At 36.1% G+C, this 26326-nt stretch overlaps 2 pseudogenes across 1 annotated transcript; both read left to right on the forward strand.

Annotated features, from left to right (window-relative positions):
* Positions 1 to 12649: 12649 nt before the first annotated feature.
* Positions 12650 to 14827, forward strand: LOC149535160 (hypothetical protein At1g04090 pseudogene; annotated as a pseudogene). The gene has a single exon (XR_016356889.1). The product of XR_016356889.1 is annotated as a hypothetical protein At1g04090 pseudogene (transcript).
* A 6801-nt stretch (positions 14828 to 21628) lies between these two features.
* LOC149535161 (hypothetical protein At1g04090 pseudogene) lies at positions 21629 to 23399 on the forward strand (annotated as a pseudogene).
* Positions 23400 to 26326: the final 2927 nt, after the last annotated feature.

Consider the following 26326-nt stretch of genomic DNA (forward strand, 5'->3'; position numbering starts at 1 on the left):
GGGAAACAAAGTGGGAGAAAGAGTTGATCAAGCACAAATGCATCTATAGACCATTAATTCACAAAAGCACAGGAGCTAAAAGGTCTTAAATGATGGGTTCTTCCAATTTAAGATGGTACAAGATTGAGAAAATTATTCAAGAGGTTGATCACTTTTCTTATGTAAATATTGATGACCACTCTTTGTTTGTTGCAAGGAAAGGTGAACCAAGCGAAGGTTAATGAGGAGAACAATTTCAAGTAAATCTTCAAGTTCTATATTGAATACCAAGCTAGGATGCTTCTATCCAAGTTGGGAAATAAAAAGAATAATTGATTTGATTGTTCTTGGTTTTTGAGGTTTTCTTATGCTCTACAACCTAAATGGCCTTTGTTTTGCAAAGAATGTTACTAGTTTTAAAGTTCACTTTTAAAAACTTTATTTGGTATAGCCATGTGAGGCTTAGTTTGTTTATTCTTTTTAATTCTTGTGATGGCATAGTTAGAATAGCTTGGATGGTTTCTTATGCTATTATGGTTAGACTTTTTTTAGCTTTTGATTGAGGGAAGTCATGGTGACCATCTCTAAGTTTTGTTGCTAATGTGATGATAATGGTTATCTACTAATTGTGCACTTTGGGCTATATACTATGGGACAAAACCTTTTTTTAAGCTACTTCTAATATCAAAAACTCAATCTATATGATCATGAGCAATTTTCGTATATGTCATTTACAACATTAGGACTGATCTCAACTAGCCAAAAAGTACGAAGCTCATTGTCAAATATAACATGTGGTTGGCCAACCATGTGGAAAAAATATTATAGAATGAATGTCATGATTTAATAAATTAATAAATCTTAATTTGGTCCATATCAGAAGAATTTTTTTGGTCTAATAAATATTGAAGTGTAATGCCCCCCCAGGGAAGCTAAAAGGATAAGTATAAATGTTTTTTATTAAGGAAAATAGGCTTTAAAAGGGCCCTGAAACCCTGAACATAGAAAAGAAAGTCAACAGTTTAAATGAAAAAGGCCACCAAGAGCCAGAAAGAAAAATAATAGTTCCCTAAAACATAAAGCAAGAAAAAGACAAGGAAGAGCACCAAAAACCAGGGTAGGCCACCAAAGGCCAGGGTAGATCAACCAATGTCTCTAAGCATCTCTGTGACATTGATCTCAAGATCGGACATCATGCCTGTCTCCTCCTTTTACATAGTGTCCTGCTCAAGGGTAGTGGTGTCTTTCTTTCTGGTGTTGGCCCTAGTTCTTTTTCGAACACCTTCCTCTAGGGGCTTGTCTTTCTGATTTATACCCTATTCCTTCTTGCAACTTTGAACCTTGCCACGGTGGATGAGCCTCTTTATGTTATCATGATCCTTGAGGATGTTGAGGTTTTGCTCAAATATGCCCTGCAAGGTCTTCACCATATCCAGGGAGGTAGTGTTGAAAGCCTCCAACTTCTTGTCCATGCTGAGGTTATCCTCATTAACCTTGTTCCTAAGGCTGTAGGTCTCCCTTTCCAACTCACTGAGTCTGTGTTTGAGATCGAGGATCTCATGGTAGATCTATTTAATTGTCCTATAGCTATCCACAGTGTTGCTCTTAGCATTATTTAGCACATCCATCTCTGAGTTTTTCCTAGCAATGTCGTTGAGGTTGATCAAGGAAGGGTCTATAATTTCTTCTATCTAGATCCTACCCTCCTCATTCTCACGGACCTGGGTATGGATTATCTCTCTCTTGATCCCCAAATTGGAAGTGGTGTGGTCAAAATTTCTCTAGACCACCTTCCTATCCTTGCCAATGATGGAGCACCTATAGGTGGAAGTGCCCACATCATCGTAACTTTGGTTGGGTTCCAATATGGGTTGCTGCTCAGGCTTGTCCATCAGGTTCTCCTCCATCATCACACTTCCCTCACCCTACTTCTCCTTATTGAGTTCTTCCTTCTTCCTCTTATTCTTGGCAGTCTCCATGGCTTCCTTATCTCTGTTGGAAGGCACTTTGATAATAATCTTCCGCTTGCTCTTTCTACTATCTTTTCCTTTTTTAGCCTTGGTCATCTCCTTGCCATCAGCACTATCACCCCCAGTCTCCATGCCATCATCCTATTCATTATACCCTTTGTCTGAAGAGGTATCTCTCCCAGTCTTAGGGGGAGTGGAAACCTCCTTGCTAAAATAGGGAGACATGTCCAAACTGCACTGAGGGGATTCATAATATTTTGAATCTGTGTACAACTCCACCTCCTCAGTCTCAGAGGGGGAGTAAATTTCATCAGTATCACTTGAATCCCTTTTAACCCTTTTACCCTCTTTCTTTCCCTTAATTTGCCTGCTTATTGTTTTAGACTTGAAATATTCATATAATAGTAAGAGCAGCCCTTTGTGGAAAGCAGGCTTCCTCATTTTCTTATCTTGAAATTCTTGGATATTATGATTCATTGACGAATAGAGGTAAAAAGGAATGGAGATTTTAGCTCCCTACCTAAAGTGGTTTAGCAGCACGAAGTGGTAGGTGCAGATGCGATCAAACTTAGTGTCCAGAGTTATGTATTTGATAATGGCTCTCAGTACGAACCTCCAAATGGGCTTGATAGACCTTGGGAGATAGTGGGTTCCACTTTTCGCCAGCTTTTTCTTCTCCTCCAAGTCTTTGGTGAACTTTTTCACCACTTGCCGTGAGATTTTGCAATCTCTATAAAAAAATTTCCTAGTAATGGGGATGCCAATTACATGAGAAATAATTTCCTCCATGATAGTGAAGTCCACCCCATCAATCTCCACATTGCCCTCGTTCCAGTGTTTCACCATAGCTTTGGTGACCAAAGGTTTCCAGCCATGGAGACGCTCAATGTAATTGGTGATCTCCCCTTTCTTTAGGATCTTCCAGACTTTAGTTCTTCTCTTCCATTTCAAGGCCTCATCCTCCAGCTCCCGTTTGTATCGTTCGCCCACCATGACTCTCTTCTTGCCTTTACCTCTAAGAGCCTAAACCTACAAAAATTTCCAACTATAGACTCCTTTATTTTTTGTGTTTCTAGTACTTTCCTTGTCATAATGGATGCTCGACTTGTGCTGAAATATTTTGATGACATGGGGAGTACTGTGAGATTGTACTTTCGCTTCATAGATATGCGCCTTCCCGAAAAGAAAGTAATTACTCTTTTGAGAACACACATGTGTGTACTGAAATCAACCTGCAGGAAACTAATATTCATTATTATCATTAATAATACTCAATCTTCCTGGGATTCAATCCATATCGATGGTTTCATTAATTTCTAACAGAATGTCACTTCCATCCATCCATATAGCCACCTCACCATTTTTGATCCCCCAGTTTGCCAGCCTGTCCACCACCTTGTTGGCTTCGTGGAATTTGTGTGCCACGTGAATTTTATCGAAGGTATGAAGGTCTTCGATGCTCTCCGCGATAATATTCTTCATAGTCCAGGTTGGTTTAGTTTTCTCCTTTAGGCAGTCGATAATGTTTTTGGAGTCTCCCTCTAACCAGAGACAATTGACTCCCACATCTTTGGCCAACTTGATAATTTGGTGAGCAGCCAGGGCCTCGACAAAGTGATTAGTTTGTCGCCCAATGGGAGCAGCGAAAGCCGCAATGCCTTTTCCATGTTCATTCTTGATAATTCCCCCCACTCCAGCCCTACCCGAGTTGCCTTTAGTAACCCCATCAAAGTTGGCCTTGAGCCAACTAGTAGGGGGGAAGGACTAGCAACAATTCTCTCTATATAAATGTTACTAAGTTTGGTGAGTAATAAAAAAAATTGAACATCTTTTGCTTGCTAAGTTAACTTAACATAGATGTAAATTCCTACCAAGTTCTCTTGAACAATATTGATTAATTTGCTTTTTGAAAGTTATCTTTTATCATCCAATCAACTTGACAATTACTTTTTATCCATTACCTACTTAATTTCCTTAATAACATTCATCCTTCCTACTTAAGTTAATCCATCTATTAATCTTACATCTACTTATGATTTGATACCTTATGCATTCTAATTTTCATCTCCAAATTAGGAATTGATGTTATAATCCATATAATAAATGTGTCTACTTAAATTGCAACAAGGATACATGAAATAGATTAAAATCATCAACCATACATGTAAACCAATTCACCTTCTATTCATAAATTACTTAGATATTTCATTTCATGGAGAGTACATGGTTCTTTTATGCATAATAAACTTATGTACATACAAGGAGTATATGATGTCATGGTATAACTTCATTCATCCTTGAAATAATACGATATATTCACATATCCCTTCATTTATCCTAGAGATACTTATTACCCTTTTACATAAATTTTCTTTTCATGATACATATACAAATTACTTGTACTTTCTTCAAAATTTTATATTACAATATTACATAGGTTTCTTTTAATAAAATGTCACAAATGGACTTCAATAATCAAACTTCAATAGCTTCCCAACAAGGATATATATAAAGCCATCTATGAAAACTCAAATAGTGCCTCAAAAATATTTTACCACCCAATCACGTGGAGTCATAAATGGTCCACTCCCCCAAGCTAGGAGATAAGACCATGATCCATATAGGCTCTAAGGTAATATAAGGCTTATATCCCAAAATCAAAGTACAAGTGTAATATAAAGCCAGGCAAAGCATAATGCCCAAAATGAAATCACAAAAAATATGGACAACCAGAGGTAAAAACATGTGTGATAGGTTTGATCACATCTAGGTGAGTGTCATCGTACCTTCCTATATGTTGGGATCCACCCCCTAGGATTAAGGCCATCTTGTTGCACAAAATGTCTTTTCCCTGAGTACTCCAACGGGGATAGGCACGACAAAGTAATGTTGGGATCAACCCCCTAAGCTTAGGGACCTATAGTATATGCAGTGAGTCCATACTCTGAGTACTCCAAAAAAACCTTCACAATTATCTTTTTTTAATGTGAATACCCATGCCCAAACCCATAGTTATTTTTTTATTATATTACCACTTGTTTATTCACTCATAAAGGAGCTAACCTTTGCAATGCTCTAGTCTCCTAGTATAGGATCCCCTAGCCACAACTTATGGACCCCAACACCTATGGTGAACCACTCACCTAGGGTATCTACCCTACTCATAAAACCAAAATCATAGAAGAATTTAGGGAAAAACATACCTAGGGTCCCATACCCCTAGTCCCAAACTTAACTCATACATCAAGCATAATCACATGAAAAACATCATAGAATCACAAATATATAAACAACTTCCTTTTGTAAAGAACCACAAAATCCAAATGCCTCTAGTGACCTAAAATAAATCTCATTAGGAATCCAATTCAACCATTCACAAGAAACTGGTTTAGAACACATTTCTAGTGTATTCCAGCAAACCCTAATTCATCTCATTAGAAATAAGATGCAACCAACACTTATCAAACACTTTACAAGAATGATTATCACTTTCTAGATAGTAAATACCTCATAGTTAAATACAAGGTCACAAGACACAAAAATGATAAGTTGAAATGTTGATTCCTGAAATCTGGCTAAATCTATAATTTCTTAAAACCTCAAAATCTATTATCTTTATTTTGACTCCTATGAGGTTGAAACCTATCTAGAAAGGTGAAGGATGTATAACATAAATGTAACTTAAACTATAAGGAAGGAAAATTATTTCATTTATACTTAAATGTTCATTTTATGTTATACCTTGATACTGAAAACAAGCTCTAGAGGTCAAACTAGCAAGGCTTCCCTATAGTTTTGCATATGTTTCTTATTATTGTGCATTTGTTTAATAGAGTTGCACTTTTATTCTTTATACATGTGCATTTTTTATGTAGAACCGCACATAATTTCACAAGCTTTTCACATCTATTAATCATATATGCGCATTTGTTCATTAGTGTTGCATTTTTGTTATCTACAATTGCGCTTTTGTTTTTCTAGGGTTGTGCTTTTGTTCAAGGTGATGGATAGATTCCAAAAGTGCATAACTATGCATATATGTAGTATTCCTACGCATCTACTCCAAAAAAATCAAAACAATATATAAGGGTTTGTTTGGCTCATGGAATTGTAGAAATTGAGATTTCTACAAATCTCCATTTAGCCAAATCAAGTTTTTGCAAATCTTCATTCCTATTTTGGGGATTTTACTTGAACCCTTTTTTTCACTTAGAATATGAGTGGAAAGATACATTTTTATGTGAAAGCTTAGAGTTTTAGGCAAATTTGTAAGCAAAATCCAAAAAAATCCAATCTATTATTTTTACACTCATCAAAAAGCGTAACTAGGTTTTGATTTTCAATTCCTAGTTGATAGTGGCAAGTTTGATAACCTAGTTTTGAGACAAAATTAGAAGTCTAGTATTCTAATTTTGTTTTACCAATTTTGAAACAAACACAAAAAAAAATTGAAAACCATATTATGAAAAATCCAATTCCCATCATCTTCCACAAACCAAACAAAACCTAAGACCTATTTGGTTTGTGGAATTATAGAAATCAAGATTTCTATAAATCTTGATTTAGCCAAATCAAGGTTTTGCAAATCTTCATTCATATTTTTGGGATCTTACTTGAACCATTTGTTTCACTTTAAAGATGAGTGTGAAGAAACATTTTTATGTGTAAGCTTGGAGTTGCAGGAAGACTCCAAAAAGTAGTTGAATCTATTATTTTTATATTCTTCAAAACACATAACCAGGTTTTAATTTTCAATTCCTAATTGCTAGTAGGAAGTCAAAAAACCTAGTTTTGAGAAAAAATTAGAAGTCTGGTATTCTAATTCCATTTTTCCAATTTTGAAACAAACGCAAAAAAATTCAAATCCGAATTTTGAAAAAGCCAATTCCTGTCATCTTCCATGAACCAAGTGGACCAAGGGTCGTGGAATTGTAGAAATCGGGATTTATACAAATCTTGGTTTTGCGAAATCAAGGTTTTGCAAATTTAAATTCCTATTTTTGGGATTTTACTTGAACTATTTGTTTCACTTGTGTGAAGACACATTTTTATGCATAAACTTGGAGTTGAAGGCAGACTTCAAAAAGTAGTCCAATCTATCGTTTTTACACTCCTCAAAAAAAAAAACCAGGTTTTGATTTTCAGTTCCTACTTGCTAGTAGGAAGTCAAAAAACTTGATTTTGTGACAAAATTGGAAGTTGTGAATTCTAATTCCAATTTGCCAATTTTGAAACAAACGCAAAAAATTTCAAATCTAGGTTATGAAAAAGCCAATTCCTATCATCTTCCACAAAACAAACGGACCCTAAAAGATGTTATGAATTGAATTCCTAGATTTGGTTTGAACACGTGAGGGTTTCATAAACATCACCTGGGCTGAATCGCCAAGCTGAAACCCTACTATTATTCCTTCTCAAGGGAATTCAACTCATGGCATTATATTCCAAAACTCAAGTACACGGGGATAAAGCATAGGCATGAAAACACATACACCCAAGGAATACAATTTAAAGATTGAGATATCAAGATACATAAGCAAGCCATAATTTCTTCTCTACAAATAGTCATTCATCTCTTTCCTATAAATTAATTCATGGAATTTTTCAACGTGAAAGATAAAGAGGATTAAGCCTACTTGATTTCTCGTGCAAGCTTGTAGGTGGTGTCCCTATTTGTGAGCCTCAAGTCTCCTTAGCCTCTATGTTGGTTCAGTTCTTCCTCCTTCATAGATTTCCTAGGACTTCCTTACACGGGATTCTTCAATAGTTTAATTATAGTTTTGCATTTGATTTTTCTATAGTTTAACTCCAATACTTCTTAATATTTTTGTCCCTAGGAAAACCCCATATTTATAAGGGACTATATGTTGTTTCATTGGTTGCATTTATTGCAACCAATATCCCCTAAGATTTGATTAAATAAATCAAACCTTTAATTTATTTATTTATTTTTATTCCAAATTCTAACTAATCATTGGGTTACTTGGTTTGTCAAGAAGTGTTTTCTCAAAGGATTCTTATGGTATAATGGTTAATATACTCTTCATTCATGATGTTTGGGGTTCAATTCTTGCGATCTTACATTGTTTCTCTTTTCTCATCCATCTTAATCAATTACAACTTATAAGTTATTCCTTTTATCATGGTCCTTGAAGAGTATAATAAGTGAGATGGTAGATAGTTGGTTTGGTAGTTAAGCGGGTCAAGTGTTCAAGTCTCCAAAAGGGTTATAGTGTGTTCCTCTTTTATTTTATTGTCTTTTCTTTTCTTTCAATTCCTATGATTATTTTTCTATTTTATTTTACTTTACTTATTCAAAAAACCACAAAATTAAACTAAGACTTGTATTATATCTCAGTTAAATTCACTCATGAAAATAATAGTAAATGTATATTTACTCATGCATCTATGTGTGCACCCATATACACTCAGATAAATAGACCTAACTAACACATACCAACATCATGAAATCAAGAGCATATAAATCATATGCAAAATATCAATGTACCCAAGTATCAACTTAAGGTCACATCTACAATGTCTCTCATTCCTACATCCGCTTCTACTCCTACCCATACTATTGTTGCTAGGTTTCAATCTTCAATTTCTCTTTTCCATTTTTCTCTGGAAGATGATGGGGATGATTTTTGCTCTTCGGCTATGGCGGTGGATGCTCTCCATACCTCTGTTGTAGCTTGTTTCATCATTGTTGAGGCTCACTGTTCCCCAACTTATTAGTCTCGGGTTGGTATGGGGAGATCTCCTATCTCTTATGTTCATGTGACTACCTTTGAGGTAGGTATTGGGGGTCTTGTTGTGAAGTCGAGGCTTCATTCGACTATGCCTATTTCTGTAAGTAACCCGCTTGTGCTTCATCTAGATTCATAAATTGTTGATGAAATTTCTACATATGTGGAGGACTACTCTTCCTCAAATGTTTTTTTTTTTTTTTGTTTTAGGGGATTTTGGCCCTCTCTATCGGATCTGCATGCGTGGATTTCCAAATATTGGGAGCCTATCATTTTGGATTTAGTTTAGATAAATTACCTTGTGGAAAGGGGCTTTTTTATTGTGAAATTTGCTAATGTTGAAGATAGAAATTCCATCATATGTCGTGGTCTCTCTTGGGAGGAGGTTCCCTTGATGGCCAAACCTTGGTATAAGGATTTTGACTCGACGTCTGAATCCTTTAATAAAATTCCTCTTTTGGTAAGGTTGTCGAATCTTCCCCTTCACTTTTGGTTGGATTCCATTGTTGAGGTTGTGGGGGAGGCCCTTGGGGACTTCTTGTTGGTTGATTCAACATCTTCCACTGTGTATAGGATGATGTATGCTCACATTCTTGTGGATATTGATGTCTCCAAGGGGCTCCTTGAAATGATTAAGTTGGCCTCTCCAAATGGTTCTTGGATTCAGCTTCTTGATTTTGAGAGTATTCCCTTCAGATGTAGGAAATGCCATAAGACCAGCCATCTCGCTATACGATGTTCCTTTGATAAGGTTAGATCGAAGAAATCACCTTCTTGGTGGTTAGGGGTTTCAATGATCACTACATGCATCAAAAAGTATCCACAGTTGTGGATGGTTTGGATAGCTCTTCTCAGAATGTTCTTTCTTTGGTGGAGGATTTTTTTGTTGTCTCTAATGACTCAAATTTTGTCCCTATGACATGAGACTAGCCATCTCACTATGCAATGCTCCTTGGATAAGGTTAGAATGAAGAAATCATCTTCTTGGTGGCTAGGGGTTTCAATGATCACTACATGGTTTAGAAAGTATCCACAGTTGTGGATGGTTTGGATAGCTCTTCTCAGAATGTTCTTTCTTTGGTGGAGGATTTTGTTGTTGTCTCTGATGACTCAAATGTTGTCCCTATGGCGGTGACCAAGAATGTTGTAGGTGTCCCTTCATCTGCTGTTGAAATTGTTGATTCGAATGTTGTCCCTCTAGCAACTCTGTTTCAAAATGTCGTTGTTGTCCCTTCTTCTATTGTTGTCCAGTACATGGGTGTTGGTGTTGTTTCAACTGTTTTATCTCCTGCATTGAGTGTGGTGTGGGTTGGTTGTGGGGTTCAATGCCCTAATTGGCAGAAGGCTATTGGGAAGGTGGAGGATGGATGGACATCAGTAAAAGGAAAAAAAAAGTGAAGTCCTCCAAACCTTCGCTTGATATGTCTTTACATTCTCAAAAGATGGTACTGAAATGAAAATCTTAATGGTTGATATTGTATAACTTTTTGAGTCCTTTTAAAACTTGTTGCTCACCTACTCTTTTAAAGGTTGTCCCTTTTTGTATGGCTTTCTTGGCCTTCTTTGGCTTGTTGTTTCTTTGTTTTTTGTTTTGGTTTAGGACTCAATGTTTATTTCTTTTGTAAACTAATGGGTTTTAGGCACCCATTAAAACCTATTTTACTTAATCAAAAACTTAAGGTCACATCCATATATAAACCACCATTGCGAAATCAAGTATCACAATATCAAATAAAAGGAAAAATCCCAAAAGTCCCCAAAAAGGTAGATAACTCCCTAATTGGTAATTCTAGGCTTAGAGTTCCTATATGGATTATGGTTCCATCTCCCTTTTAACCAAACTAGTTTGAGGATTTTGAGGCACACTTATACCTATGTAGCCAAGTCGAGTCTATGCCTAGTAACTACACACACCTACATCACTCACCAACAAAATACAATACATATACATATATATACAAACAATGACATGCAAGGAAGGAGTGTGGCATCGTGTAGATCTCCCAAGGTGACTACAACTGATCCCCTCATGCAGAAGACATGTTGGACAGAATAAGCACACACACACACACACACACACACATAGATAAGGTACAATGGGTTAGTAGGGTTAGCTCAAATTCTATTCAAATAAATGTAATAGTTATTTAAAATAATTTTATCAAAAAGAATGTAAACTTTAATTGATCAAAATACTATCTTCTAAACAATAAAGATGTATGAATTGGAAACATATAAATATGAGTTAACAATAAATTGCCTTGATTTAAAACTATCTAGAGTGTCTCAAACATCACCAGGGCCCTACATTACTTCCTAATTTTCTTTAAGTCGCATGTTAGGGTTAGAGGGGTATTAGATGAAGCATGTTGACGTATGCTTTAGGAAGGTGCCACAAGCATCAAATGATTAAACTAAATGATATTTTGCTTTGTTTTTGTTAGTGAGTCTAGTATTAAATATACATTTTTTATATATTAAAATCCCCTAAAATTTGGATGCAATGTTGTAGGCCCATTGTAAATAGAGAGTTCTACTTGATAAAATTAGAAAACAAAAAATAGAAATTTTAATAAATGAATCTCTCTCTCTCTCTCTCTCTCTCTCTCTCTCTCTCTCTCTCTCTCTCACACACACACACACACACACACACACACACACACACACACAATTACCCACATGAATTGATCTCCAATGGTCTCTTTCCTCAAATATGTGCTCATTGTTGAACTAAGTTATACCTTAATCTAAAGAACAATCATTACAACTTTATGGTACACCATACACTACTTAACCTAGTTCAATGTTCCTTTTATATAGTTTTAGATCATTTTTTTTTTTTTAAATAAACATTTCATCACAACCCACACATTTAATACACATACATATTAAATTTATTTCCTACACCTACATTCTAATTGTACCTCTTTAGGTATTTACATAAAACTTGATAAACTCAATAATCCGTCAAACTAAAATGGCATGTTGTACTTTCTCTCTAAAGAGCCCAACTTCTATCGTTTAGCTAGAGAAAAGACCTCTCATAAGACATAAAATATGATGATCACGTTTTTTAATATCAACTCCAAGTCAAGTATAGGTTTTTGTTTTTTTTGCGATCCATAAAGATAAACAAACTCTCAAAACATGTTTGTGAGACATTTTAACATCACCATCTAATAATATATGTTTATATGTTATATGTATATATACAAGAATCTACTACATTATATATTAATGTATATGTGTATGTGTATATATCCATATATGAATAGGAATATGCATATATATATATATATATATATATATATACACTATTTCTAATCTTATTTTTATATCAATTTTATAACACTTCTCATTAAATAAATAATAGGACAGTTTATCCAATATCGTGTAATCATTCAAAATGCTCAACAAGATTTGTTGCCAGTTTCTTTCCCGAATATTTAAAACACGAAAACTTGCAGTAACATACAAGCCATGGGATATAAATGATTCTTTCAAACCGCAGTCTCCACTCGGAGCCCAACCTGTCACATTGAACAAAACTGAATTTTCCAAACTCTCCTCCAATACTAAGTTTATAACGGTTGCTTGTTTTTGGAATGAAAATGAATTGTTATACACACCAATCTTAAACAAGTCGCCGTTTCTTTCAAGCTATCCCTTATTCATTTCAAAATACCCTCATCACCAGACTTTCAAATATGTTTTAGATGTATTTGATAATTTTATTTAAATATCGTTAGATATAATACTTAAATAAGTAACGAAATGAAAGAGTTGTAATTTAAAAGATTGAATAGAACTTGTGAAGATGATGGTATATCTTTTAAGTATGTCATCTGCCAAATTTGAAATAGTAGATGAGATTGAGATCATATGGCTGACTACTCCAATGACATAGACACTTCTTAGTTCTTCAAGCCCAAGATTAGATTCATATGACAAAGGACTCTAATAAAAATCTCTCAGTTCATAAACGTCTACTCCCATATTTAATAGCAAAACGGCTTCATACGTGCTGTAAAATCCTTCATGAAAATGATTACACCCCATTTATAGGAAAAAAAACTCTTATTGATGAAAACTAGAGCAATTGCAATGATACTCAATACAAGGTCCAACTCTGAGAAGCTGACGCAGAGAAAAAAAAAGAATCTACCAAGCCCAAACTTTGACGTATGGTGAGGAGTTATGTGCACGCTAATTCATACTTTTTCATGGAAGGAAACCAGGATATTCGTAGAAGAAACTCCATGTCAAGACTTTCAAGCAGCTATATTTATACACCTTTCCTACTACTCATAACATGTTTTCGTCTTCACAGGAAGAAAATAAATGGAAGGTTTTGGAGGAGGAAAGATCTGGTTTGGGGAAATCGAAGCAGTCCAAGGGTCTGCCTTGGAGAAAGTATGGAGCTCCCCTGATAACAAAGGAGCCACCTTTTACAAGCCCCTGCAAATACCAGAGGGCTTTTTCATCCTTGGCCATTATGGCTGTCCTAATGCTCAGCAGCCCCTTAACTCACCATTCCTTCTAGTTAGTACTACAAAAGATAGAAGTGAGGGGATCATATCAGCAGGTCCACCACTGGAAGAGCCTTCAGACTACAATTTGGTTTGGAGTAGCAACGAAGGGCAAGCTTCTTTTTGGGTTCCTGAAGCCCCGGAGGGATACAAGGCTCTTGGGTGTGTTGTCACGAACACTCCTACAAAGCCCACCTCAAAGGACTTGGTGATGTGTGTTCGCTCTGACCTTACAGACATCTGCCAAATAGAGGAACCCATTTGGAGCAACACATCATTCAGTGCTTGGAATGTAAGGCCTAAAGTTAGAGGGACACAAGCTGCAGGGGCCTATGTGGGTGCATTCTACTGCCAAACTGGTGGAATGGCATTGACCCCTAATGATCCTCTACCTATTGCCTGCCTCAAGAATTATAATCTTGAAGAGTTCAGTGCCATGCCAAATGTGGAGCAAATCAATGAATTGGTGCACAAGTATGGACCTACTGTCTTCTTCCATCCAGATGAAAAGTACATGCCTTCATCAGTCAATTGGTTTTTTGAAAATGGGGCACTCTTGTACACCAAAGACTCAAATCTCCCTCAACCCATAGAGGCAAATGGATCAAATCTTCCTCAGGGAGGTGACCCAAATGATGGGAGAAACTGGCTGGATTTGCCAAGGGATGGTGGAGCTTCTTCAAGGGTAAAACAGGGGGATCTGCAGAGTGCTGAGGCCTATGTGCACATTAAGCCCATGATGGGAGGCACATGTAGTGACATAGCAATGTGGGTATTTTATCCATTCAATGGTCCTAGGACCCTCAAGGTACCGGTTTTTCATAACATAAGTCTGGGTAGAATAGGGGAGCATGTGGGCGATTGGGAGCATTTTACTCTTAGGATCAATAATCTCACAGGCAAGTTATGGAGAGTTTATCTGTCACAGCACAGCAGTGGGCAATGGTTGGAGACTTCAGAGGTGGAGTACATTGAAGGAAGTAGAGATAGAGCAGTCATCTATTCTAGCAAGGATGGCCATGCAAGTTATCCTAACGAAGGGGACTTCCTTCAAGGGAATACAAAGCTTCAAATTGGTCTGAGGAATGATGCAAAGAGAAGCAAGTATTTTTTAGACACAAGTATGAAATTTGAGATCATGTCAGCAGAATACATTCAACCTCAATCTCTGCAAGAGCCTCCATGGCTGCAATATATGAGGGATTGGGGACCCACTGTTGTATATGATACAAGAGCTGAGCTAGACAGAGCATTGAAGTTCCTGCCCTCTAAACTGAGACATTCTGTCGAGGATATCCTCAATAAAGAATTGCCTGAAGAACTTTATGGTGAGAAGGGACCTAGTGGACCCAAAGCTAAAGAAAATTGGGAAGGTGATGAAGAGGAAAAAGCATAATCCTTTGTTGGAAAGGTGGTGTTGTACGTCTATAATATTCTCTCAACAATACTACCAATACCTTGAACTCTTTGCGGAGGCATCTCTTTTTAAGATTTGATGTACACGTCGCCAGATTTGCAATGTATCCATAACTAATCCTTTAAACACCCTAATAATTTCTTCTTTGTTTAATAAAGACCTTTACATATTTACTAAGGAAAATATGTAAGATACTAATCTTATATCTTAATACTGGTTGGTGCAATAGTAAATATGAAGGATCAAATGAACAATTTTCTAATTATACAACCAATAAGAAATTGTATAGTAAAATTTTAATTAACCAATAAAATTATATTGAATCTCTTATTAATTTATAATTATGAATGAATTACAACTTACTACAATGGGAATCCAGCATGTTATGTCTTCTATATCTAATTATAAATAGGGACAATTATGTGTGAATTGTAAAATTAAATGACATTGAGTAATGAAATGTTTTGATATTAAAGCAGCCAAAAATAGGGGGTTGGCCCTTAAAGAGCAAAACAATGGGAGACCCATTAACACCAGACAACCAGTGACAAAAGACTAGCTAATTCACAACCCCCACATATAATATCAAAAACCCATCCTCACAGAATCTAGAAAGCCAATTAAAGTACTTATCTAACATAACACGAATATTGTTCATAGTAGTATCCATCATAAAAACCATACTAATGAAAGTAATCCTAAAGCTAAGATCAAAGTTTTTTAAACCATAAAGGGCCATGCAATGTCAATCCAGAATATTCAGGGCAAGGTATCCCCAAAACTATAAACAAAGCACAGTAAAAAGAAGAACTAGTTTTTTGTCATATCCTTCCCTGGCCTCAACATGAGGATCCTTGTCCAATCATCTACCAGAAATTCATAAAGTTTGTTGGAATCTACACCCTCCTTGCAGCCTAATAGTTGTTGCATGCATAACCTTTACAAAAAAAAAATTGTTTATGAAGCTCTTGTCTAAGAAGGCAAAATTGACCTGCAAGAGTTGATATCATTTATGGATTCCTCCATGGTATTCTTCAAACCTTGGCAATCAGCACACTTGCCTTTAGGCTTATCAAAATCATTGACCCGCAAAGTAGTAGAATTCCATTTTTTTCATGGCATCCATCGGGGAGGTAGCAGTCATAGGGGAGGTATCATTTATTGTGAGGGCAACGAGGGGGTAAGTGAAGTCCACGCTGTTGATAGTAAAGCTAGTAGACACATGGGTGGAGTCCAAGATGGGCTCCTTCTTCTCTTCATCCACATCTGAATCTAAGGTTTCCTCTTCCACCCCATCCTCTTCAACATATTTTTCCCTAAATATTTACTCCTTCCTCTTGGGTTTGTTTTTCTCTTGACTCCCCCCGACCTCGACTCTTCTTCATCTGTTTCCATTCTCCTATTCGCCACCTACTTCCACATCACCTTGGTTTTTGCCAGTCTATCAAACCTCTGGCATCCACCCTCATTATCATCATCGGACTCCTCCAACTCAACATTCACAGGGGCTTCAATTTTAGGTTTCTTAACATTGTCCTCAGCCCTTTTTTTATTTTTTCTATTTTTTAGAGGTCCCAAAGGGAGTGGATGGTGGTGATGACTAAGGAGTGGGGATCGCAGAACAATTTCCACCCACAAGAATCAGAGGATTAGGCGGGCCCTGGGCATCATGTATGGCAATATAATGGGGAGGGCACAAGGCAAGATGAAAGTTATAAAGGTGACAAATGAGCCCCTGGTATAAAATCACAATTTTTTTCCCTTTCTTCTTCTTATCCCTAACATCCATCACCATAGCCTCAAAATCATGCAATAGGAAGAAAGGGGTAGAGATTTCATCATTTTTCCTAAAGTGATTAAGGGCAAGTGGTAGTAATGACAAAGTTTGAATCTACCCTCAAGAGTAAGATACTTTATTATCAAGAGGCATACCTCATCATATGTCTCTACTAGCTCCTCCTGATTAAACCCACCATTTTGCTTGATCGGGGCTTCATTCTTTTTTAAAAATTGTTGAGATTGGTGTCATCAAAGACCTTGGTCACCTTCTACCATTTTCTGACCTCCAAGGATAAACCAGTACCCATGGATAATCTCCTCATTGACTTGGAAAGTAATGCCATTTATTGTAACTTTTATGTCATTCCAAGAGTTAACAAACTGAGTCGAGCAATTTTCATTACGCCCTTCCATCACCTCCATAAATGAGAATAGGGCACCTTTCTTAATTATCATCCATGCGCAAGGATTTTCCTGCATGTAGTCCTCAATTTTTGGAGGCTCCACCTACACCATGTCACCACCCATCTCAATTTCTTGATCAGAATCTCTCGAGTACTCCATGTTGATAGAAACAAGAAAATATTCACTCCAAGAGCCCTTACTATTTTTAAGAAAGCTTTGTAGTGGTCGTAATTGTTACTCGAAATGGTAATAAATTATTTTCCCAAATGCCAACTTGGTGATACGTGCGAATGACCCTTATCATACTCAATTATCATTCTTATTGTTCTCCAAATATTGTGAATATCAATCTGTGCCAAAAGTTGGGTAGGAAAAAAATAATTTACAAACTCCTTCTAACTCTAACATATTTGTTGGAGACCATATACATAATTATTCCTTATGGATTGATTAATTATGGCACCATATATATTTAAAAAAGCCACTTTACCATTTGTCATGTGACCCCCCCTTTTCATGATGGCACTTAAATTCAAATTTGAAATAGCAAAGGCACCACAATTATTATTTATCACCGCCTTTGAACTCCAATGGGACTTCCAGCTGAAAAAGTGAATCATTATTTTCCATGTATAGGAATTTGTTCTCCTTCAATAAGAGATTGGGTATGCGCTAGTAGAGAGGCCATTTATCTCCAACATTGAACTCCCTGCAATTGCAATCCCAAGCTAGCAAACAAATCTGCCACAACATTTCCCTCTATCTAAATTTGTTGTATTATGTATCTGTCCAAGCCAGCCAAGAGCATCCATATGTCACCAAGAATACTAGGAATTGACCAACATGGCTCTATATTTTCCTTAACCATCTTCACAATTATTTTAGAATCACCCTCAGTATAGATGTGCTTCCATCCCATATTAACAACCAACTTCAAACCCCAAAACGACGCTAAGGCTTTAGCCATATTAGTAGATACATGGCCAAAGTTCCTAGCATAAGACATAAGTAGCACAACCACCTCTCGTAGGACCATCAAAATTAAGTTTCAACATAGGGAGGGGGGAGGGGGGGAACACATTTAGTGTTTAATTGCATTAAAGATTTAGAGTTGTCAAAAACCATAAAGGCTTTCAGGAGGTTCCAAGTTAAAGCATTTTTCTTGTTGCCAATAAAAAGGGGGGTTAGGGGAAGTTTTCCACTTGCAATGAACTAAATTCTCCTTCAAAAGGTTATATATAATAGAGGGCACAAAATCAGTTGGGCAAGCCTCCTCCCTAAAACCCAGATTGGTCCTCTCTTTCCAAATTCCCCAACAGATATGGAGTGGGGTCATTTTCCAGAGTAATCTGATCATAGGGTGGAAGAAAGGAAAATACCACTTTAGAATGAATTGTTGTAAGTCATTCAAAAAAAACCATGAAAGGGAGAATTTCTCGAGGACCAACACCCAAACTTCTCTAGCAAACAGACAAGAGAAAATGTGATTAATATCCTCTTCCTATTCCTTACATAGATAGCATCTATTTGGAATTTGAAAACCTATTTTCTTAAGTTGTTAATAGTATCTTCCATGCAAGGCAGTCCACCAAAAGAAATTTATTTTGGGGATCATCTAGTCATTCCAAACATTCTTCCACCACTAGGGGGTTAAATCCCACTTAGAAAGAAGGTATGCAGATTTGACTGTGAATTTACCAGAAAGTTGTCTTCTTCAGGGAGTTGCGAGATATGGTGCTCCTCAAAGATACTTTCCAGTTCCACAATAAGCAATTCCAAGTTATGGGGTATTCTGCCATCAATAAGCTTCCTCCACTTTCTTCTTGGGGCAAAAAAATCACTGACTTCTCCCCAAAGTGTAATTTCAGGATATCTATGAATTGAAATTTTTCACTAATTATTAATGGCTTCTCCCCAAGCCAATTGTCTTCCTAGAATCTTACTTTGTTCCCTCTTCCCACCACCCATCTTAGCCCCTCCAAGAGAATATTTTTATTCTTAATCAAATTATTCCAAATTTTAAAGCCTGGGGGCAGTCATTTTCATTTAAATAGTACACAAAAGGTGAGTTATTAAGATAGTTCTCTCTCATAATATCTCTCCAACCAATGGAATTCGCAGCAAGGTGTCATCCAATTTTAGTAATAGGAGCTCTATTCAAGTTAGTGATTCTTCTCATTCTCAAATCTCCTTTGTCCTTAGGCATACACACCGTGTCTCAGTTTACCAAGCTAATCCTTCTTTTTTTTTCTTAGAATCAGTCCAAAGGAAATTCCTCTATATTTTCTCAAGATTCTCAGCCATACCTCGGAAGATTTTGAATAATGAAAGGAAATAAACAGGGACTCCCTAAAGAGAGACATAAAGCAATTGAAGTTTACCCACACTACATAAAAGATTCCCCTTCTATCCAACAAAATTTTTTTTGCATTCTCTCAAGGATAATATTCCAAAATTTGGGTAGAGACTTCCTTTACAGTGAGGGGGAGGCCAAGGTATTTATTAGGAAGACCAATAGATTGACACCCAATCACAAAAGTTATTCTTTGTTGCAAATCGAGGTGGGTATCAAAAAACACATTTTGCTCTAATCATATTTAATCTATTGGCCAAAAAATTGAAGCATATTAGTTCAGCACACCTTTCTCCAATTCCTAGATTCCACCACAAGGAGCGGCCAAAAGAAAGGTATCTTCCACAAATTGTTGGGTAACCTCAAGGGATAAGGAAGTGGTCATCTTGATCCCTTTAATAGCGCCCGATCTAGCTAGAGCAGTAAAAGATCTCCCCAAGACTTCCGCTACCATTATGAATAGGTAATGAAATGTTGAGCTAAAGTCCTAAAAATAATTATCTAAGTAGATATAACTAGATCTATATGATCATAAAGAATTTTTATATAAGATTTCATAGCCTTCAATGTGATCTCAATAAGCCATAAAATATCAGCTTATGAAGACATGTTCATATATGATGCATACTAAGTGGTTTAGCATGAGAGTTGGAACAAACAATTGTCCCATAATAAATAAATGATTCTTAATGGGTTCATATCAAAAGATTTTTGCATACTTTAGCAAGGTGGCATAGGTCAAATGATGAAACAAAATGATATTTTGTTTTGCTTGTTAGTGAGTCAAATACTAAATTATACATAGTATGTGATTAAAACCCCCTCAAATTTGGATGCAATGTCTAAGGCTCAATCTAAAATAAGTGCTACTAGCTATGAGGTGAAATAAGCCAATGGTGACATGAGACTAGAATGTTGTTGAAAACATGTAAAATTATAAAGAAAAAGAAAATAGTTTTGTGTGATATGTGATTATTTCTACTCCCAAGGATGCTCATGCATCACAATGCTAATCGACTCGAATAAATAGGAATGTTAGCTTCAATTTCTAGACATGTAAACTAGAATCAATATCTTTGTTCTATTATCATTATTCTTATTCATATCATGTTGTGTTCAAGGACGAGGCCTTGGCAAAGAAAGTTAATGTTAGATAGTGTGTTAAAGTCTTGATAACATAAATAGATCTAAATTTCAAAATATTAGTACCCCAACCCATTGCCATGTACACTTTGTCATATGACCAACTATTACTAATACACATGCTTAGAAGAATGGAATTTTTTCAAAGTAAAACTCTCTCGTCTCCATATTTAGAATTTAAATCATCTTGTTCAACATGAACATAATGTAACCCACTATAATTGCTATGACAAAGCTTGTCACACTTAAAATTAATACTTAGTGAAAGGATAGGCTTCCCACATATAATTTTAGATAGATGTGTAAGACAGAGACAAAGATATAGAGCTCAAGATAAGTGAAAGTTTAAGATTATATATATACAATATTATTTCCTAGTCACATGAAATGATTATCAATGAAATCTCTTGAAATATTTGGTCATTGTTTAAGATAGCTTGGATATTCCTTTTACACAGTTTAAGATCATTTCTATTTGTTTAAAAATCAAACGTTTCATTACATTCCCCACATTTCACCTCCTTAAATATTTATTAAAACTTCTTAGAACTTGATAATCTATAAAATTATATATTTTACTAACTTAATAACTATAGTGGAAACATGCCTTATCTCTTTACCACATAGTATTATTCTGACCATTTTAAAATTACAAAATAATGAATAGACGTTTGATAAAAATAAATAAATAAGTGAACAGTTCATATATAATCATTCAAAATGCTGGGCAAGATTGGTTACCAGTTGCTTTCTCGGATTTTCGAAAGGCGAAAACTTGCAGTGACATACAAGCCATGGGATATAAATGATTCTTTCAAACCGCAGTTCGGAAAATTCATCCACTTACAGTGGACAAAAGTTAAATTTTCCGAAATCTTCTTCAACACTAAACGACCAATCCCCACTCACCAATCTCAAACAAGGGATCGTTCCTCTCAAGCTCTCCCTCAATCACTTTATTACACCTTCAGCACCAGGCTTTCGAATACATTTTGATCATTTTGCTTAGATATGATGAAGTATGATAGTTATAATGTGACTGATTGAATATAATTTGATAAGGTTGATGGTATATTCTTTTATTCGATCATCTACCATTCTACCATCTACTGAAATCTGAAATGATCAGAGTCATAGTGATGTAAGGAACAAGGCTGAAATAATATCCAAACTACTTTAGTGAAATCGATACCCAGAATATTCATAGAAGAAACTCTGTCAACATTTCCAAGCAGCTATATTTGTACACCTTTACTAGTAGTTTTAAGTTGCTTTCTTCTTCACAAACACACACAAAAGAAAAAATGGAAGGCTTTGGAGCAGGGAAGGTCTTGTTTGGAGAACTTGAAGCGGTCCAAGTGTCTTCCATGGAGAAAGTATGGAGCACCCCCGATAACAAAGGAGCGGCCTTTTACAAGCCCCTGCAAATTCCAGAGGGCTTTTTCATCGTTGGCCACTATGCCTGTCCTAATGCTCAGCAGCCCCTTAACTCACCATTCCTGCTAGTTAGTTCTACAAAAGATAGAAGTAGAGGGATCATATCAGCAGTTCCACCATTGGAAGAGCCTTCGGACTACAATTTGGTTTGGAGTAGCAATGAAGGGCCAGCTTATTTTTGGTTTCCTGAAGCCCCAGAGGGATACAAGGCTCTTGGGTGTGTTGTCACAAACACTCCCACAAAGCCCACCACAAAAGACTTGGTGATGTGTGTTCGCTCTGACCTTACAGACATCTGCCAAATAGAGGAACCCATTTGGAGCAACACATCGTTCAGTGCTTGGAATGTAAGGCCTAAAGTTAGAGGGACAAAAGCTACAGGGGCCTATGTGGGTGCATTCTACTGCCAAACTGGTGGTATGACATTGACCCCTAATGATCCTCTACCTATTGCCTGCCTCAAGAACGCTAATCTTGAAGAGTTCAGTGCCATGCCAAATGTGGAGCAAATCAATGAATTGGTGCACAAGTATGGGCCTACTGTCTTCTTCCATCCAGATGAAAAGTACATGCCTTCATCAGTCAACTGGTTTTTCCAGAATGGAGCACTCTTGTACTCCAAGGATTCAGATCTTCCCCAACCCATTGAGGAAAATGGCACAAATCTTCCTCAGGGAGGTGAACCAAACGATGGCAGATACTGGTTGGATTTGCCAAGGGATGGTACAGCTGCTTCAAGGGTGAAACAGGGGGATCTACAGAGTGCTGAGGCCTATGTGCACATTAAGCCCATGTTGGGAGGGATATGTAGTGACATAGCAATGTGGTTGTTTTATCCTTTCAATGGTCCTAGGTCTCTCAAGGTGCAGTTGCTGAACATAGGTCTGGGTAAAATAGGGGAGCATGTGGGTGATTGGGAACATTTTACTCTTAGGATCAATAACCTCACAGGCAAGTTATGGAGAGTTTATCTCTCACAGCATGACAGTGGGCAATGGTTGGACACCTCAGAGCTGGAATACATTGAAGGAGGTACTCATAGAGCTGTCATCTATTCTAGCAAGTATGGCCATGCAAATTATCCTAAAGAAGGGGACTTCCTTGAAGGGGATTCAGAGCTTCAAGTTGGTCTAAGGAATGACGCAGAGAAAAGCGAGTTCTTTATAGACACAAGTATGAAATTTGAAATTATTTCAGCACATTGCGTTCAGTCTCAGCCTCTGCAAGAGCCTCCATGGCTGCAATATATGAGGGATTGGGGACCTACGATTGTTTATGATACAACAGCTGAGCTCGACAAAGCATTGAAGAAGCTGCCTTCTATACTGAGACATTCTGTAGAGGATCTCCTCAAGGAAGTAATTCCTGAAGAACTTTATGGTGAGAAGGGACCCAATGGACCCAAAGTTAAAGATAGTTGGGAAGGTGACGAGGAAAAAGCATGACCTATGTGATGTATATTTTGAATGTTAAAATATTTACTATTTCCCAATCTGACGTTAGGAATGTGTCTTATGTGTATGCTCTATGGAGGGAGTTGTGGTTTACTAAGTAGATATTCAATTTGAGGATATATGCTTCAAGTCAAATTGGTTTGAGGAAGAATAATATGCAGTATGTATATTTGCTTGGGTATTGAGGAAGAATAATATGCAGTATGTATAATTGCTTGGGTATTAAATAAAGATTAGAATGGTTAAGAATATTCTAATGAGTTTCATCTTTACTTATGATTCTCTTACCACATGCCTATACAATGCAAGCTTGGGATGGAGTCATTCATTACTTAATCATCATGTACTTGTACTTGCTCCTTTTGATAAGAACATAAAAAAGCTTTTAAAATTGCAAATTAAAAGACAGAGAGTATCAAGGAGAAGACAAAAGAGGCGTATATATTTTAACATTTTTTCAGAGGAAGATCAACTTTAGTGGAAGATTAAAGAATATAAAAATCGTAGTAATGAAGGTGTCAGCATATGAGTGGGGCAAGACTTTTGCTGACAAGAGGGAGTGGCCCAAGGGAAGAAGAGAGTTTTTCGCATGGAAATTAAGAAGACTCTGAAAAGTTTGCTATGGACGAGAAATAGTAAACAGAGTTTAAGGATGAACAACAGAAAGACAATAGTCTTGATATTAATTTGCTTTGTTGGGTAAAGAAATAAGAGGAAGTGATTCAAGAGAAGTAAGTATGGGAATTAAGAAGATAATCATAAGTCTGTTATATAGGAGAAATGGAGAACAAGATCCAGGATGAATGAGAAGAAAATATTCTCAAAATTAATTTGTTGTGCAAATAGAAAAGAATTGTGGAATTCGATGGAAACAAGAACTAATGTGCAAGTCAAAGAGAAGGAAGAAATGAATGGGTGGAGGAGTATTAAAATACACTAGAAATTGGAGAGGCAGTTGCAGAGTATTGGTGGGAATTCACAGAGGAATGTCGTTAAGGCAATAAGGAGTGTAAAATTTAAATATTAAAATAGATATTAATGTTCAATGGATTTTTTATTATTTTGTCAAGTTGAAAATTTCTTAATAAACATATTAGGGATAGTATCCTCTTGAGTGCAATGTTCTTATATTGAAAAAAAAAAAAAAAAAAAAAAAGGTGGAGATTGTGCTTTATACAAATTTAGCAAATGAATACTCTTCAGTTCTTAACTTTTTGCCAAAATGAGGCTGGAACCCACTTCCTTAAAAATATAGCCATTTTAATTTCTTCATAAATTTGTTTGGTGCAATTATATCGTTTTGGCGGAAAAATGAATAGTAGATTTTGACAAGTGGCAAATTTCTTTTCTAACCAATGGGGCTATTTCCACTAGTCCTAACCTATTTTCACCCACTCAAATTAAGGGGCCAAAAAGTTGGAGCTCCTATTTTATAAGAGTAGATTTCAAAAACAACCTTAGCCCCCTCCACAAAACAAAGCCCAAGCCCCTCGAAGCAGCCTAAGATTCATGTTGTTGTATTAGATAACTAAATTTACTTCATAAATATAAAGTCTAAAAAAAATTCCTAACAAAATTCAATATTTTTTTGTATTTCCAAATAAAATATTTAGAAAACTAAATTTATTTTATGAATGTTACATTTCTATTAAAAAATACTTTAACTTCAACAAACATCAAGGGGTGAACTCTGGAAGAAGATTACTAACGGCTATATTTAGTTGGGCATCCTCTGACTTATTATTGAGGTGGGTAAGATCTCTTGCACTTCTTTGAGAGCTAATTGATAATACTATCATCAAAAATATATCCTTGCACAAAGTAATCAAATCCAGGCTCTGGTTATTCAACAGATCACTCAGTTATTCAATTCTCTAGATTATGTGTCTTCTATGCATATCCCTCAGGAGTGGAATGGTGTGGCTAATTGCTTGGCTAACAGGATGCTTTGCCCTGATTTATCTCATAAGCTGGCTCAACTTGTTGACCAAGATAAAGCTCTTTAGTACTCTTTGTTTCCTCTATTGTTCTGTTCTCTTGGATATTCAATAAAATTTTTACTCCTCTTTTAGTTTAAAATTAGAGTTACAATATACCTATATTCTAGTTTTCTAGCTCCCCTGCGGGTATTGAGGTTGCTTTACCCTCTTTAATGGCGGCTGGGATCTCGTTGGCCTGTAAGGCTAGATATGTTATTGCATTGCTTCCTCCTCCAAAGACCTCAAATGGAATTGGTTTCAGATTGTGCTCTCTCATATCCGCTACGGTCGCCCTTCATTTTGCCGCTGCAACCACAAATCCACAAATAAGGCAGGGTTTCAATGGAATTAGGGGAGAGGACCCAATAGTGGTGAGGGCTAACTTCATCAACATGTAGCCACTACATGGGATGTCGTAAGACCTTCAATTTTTTTTTTAAATGTAAAATGGACATTGAACTACCTACAACTAAGGTTTGAAGGTGTGACTCATCACGCAACTCATTAAAATAGTGCACCTAGCGAAATGTGTCTAAAAATTTGACTTTTTGAACATTCGACCAAAGGTTAATCTAAAAATCTCTACTAATTGAATTTAAAATTATCATTTGTTGTTAATAAAGTATTGTATAACTATATGAAATGTAACATATATGCAACTTAAATGGACCAAATAGTTCTTATTAATCATAAATATTTGTTATATATAACTTTTATATATAACACAAAAGGACAAATACTTCAACATAAAAAGATTATTTGTTGTTATAAAAATAACACATTATTATATAAAATACAACCTATATCCAACACATAGGGACCATTAGTTGGACACTAATTTTTTTTGACAATCTCACACATTTCTTGAGAAAATACAAGGCATTTATTGGTATTCACCTTTTATATTTGTGATGATACATATTATTGATATGGTTTACTTTATGCATATATATTGCTACCCCAATAGTGGTACACATAAGAATAGTATGTGTACACTAAGATATCAATGTTTATTTAAGTGAGCATATTATGTTTTGAGTGACATACATATATTAGATAGCTATGATATTTTGTTTGAGACAAAAAGTTATTTATTTCACTCATTAATGAATTCATTTATTTATTTTTTCTA

The sequence above is a fragment of the Cupressus sempervirens genome, chromosome 10, assembly GCF_028749045.1.
Source record: "Cupressus sempervirens isolate cs-2001-9-10 chromosome 10, ASM2874904v1, whole genome shotgun sequence".
NCBI lineage: Eukaryota > Viridiplantae > Streptophyta > Pinopsida > Cupressales > Cupressaceae > Cupressus > Cupressus sempervirens.